Source organism: Frankliniella occidentalis, unplaced genomic scaffold (assembly GCF_000697945.3).
Source record: "Frankliniella occidentalis isolate FOCC.00 unplaced genomic scaffold, Focc_3.1 Scaffold166, whole genome shotgun sequence".
Lineage (NCBI taxonomy): Eukaryota > Metazoa > Arthropoda > Insecta > Thysanoptera > Thripidae > Frankliniella > Frankliniella occidentalis.
In genome coordinates this window covers 680,067-681,205 of record NW_026267292.1, presented here as the reverse complement: position 1 = coordinate 681,205, position 1,139 = coordinate 680,067, and the positions used below count along the sequence as shown (strand labels likewise).

Here is a 1,139-nt window from a genome sequence, read left to right as displayed (position 1 = left end):
GGTTAGGTTATCTAGATAAGGGATAAATTACCGGATAAGCCTGGGGACTGGTCGCCTGCTCGCCACGCCATGGCGACGGCCGGGGCGCTGGGCGGGGCAGCAGTAGCAGGGCATGCGCCCCACTTCACCCGCCCCTCCCCGCCCCATCCACCTCACGCACCCCGCCCCACCGCGAACCACGCTCACCTGCCGCTGGGATGGACTGCTCGAGAATGAGTTTAAAAAACAGAATAAAAACACCGAGAATTTATAATACCGGGGCTGCGGGGTCTGTTTGCTCTATGGCCGGTTGTAATGCAGTGTTGCTCTATAACGACCGCCGCGCCAACCCTTTGGGAATGGGCAAGCGCACGAGACAGAGAAAAAAAGTTGGGAATGGGCTTGTAACTACCTGGAATTTAGGCACCTAAAGCGTACATAAATTACATTCTCGAGTAGACTCGGTCATAATCTGCACTGCAAACTTAAGTCTGTAACAAGGCTAGGATTACTGTGGAAAACAAAATAATTCAAAATCTAAAAAAAAGAAACAAAAATAAATAGTATTTTAAGAGGTACTCAAAATAATTTTCCCTTTACATGTAGAGTCGACATAATTTTACTTTTCATGTGTTAGCCATTTCAATCTATTTTTTCTTGTTTTGCTATTAAAAAATTTCGAGAAAATTCAGTTTTGTCATTACGTCGTTTGAAGTGGCCAGAACACATGACAAGTAAAGTCATGCCCACGCTCAATTTAAGGGAAAATTTTGTGTAACTCTGAAAAGACTAGTACTTAAATTCGTTGTTTCTTTTTCTTTCCTCTTTTTCGACATCAATGCAGCTCAGTGCGGACCGGTGAAAAATTTCTTTTGTGCCCTATTAAAAACCAAACTTGTTTCACGTAAGATGAAATGCATAAAGCGCCGCACGCGATACACAAAAGGGCGGGTCTCATTGTGAGCTTCGCCAACTTGCTCCTGTCCACTCGGCGGCGTCGAGATAACGTCTCGTCATTCACTCATTGATTGGAGTTCGATCTCGGGGAAAAGAGCGGGGCGGGTGAGCGAGTGAGTGGCGAGGGAGAGGGGGAAGCAAGTCACTGTTATGAGTCGTCCCTTTTTATTCCATCTCTCTCTCTCTCTCTCTCTCTCTCTCTC

The 1,139-nt window shown here is 46.1% G+C and overlaps 1 protein-coding gene across 2 annotated transcripts in view; it reads left to right on the top strand.

Annotated features, from left to right (window-relative positions):
- LOC113208333 (transcription factor SOX-3-like) overlaps window positions 1–1,139 on the top strand; it is a 33,177-nt gene that overhangs the window by 20,764 nt on the left and 11,274 nt on the right. The gene's annotated exons all lie outside the window — the stretch shown is intronic.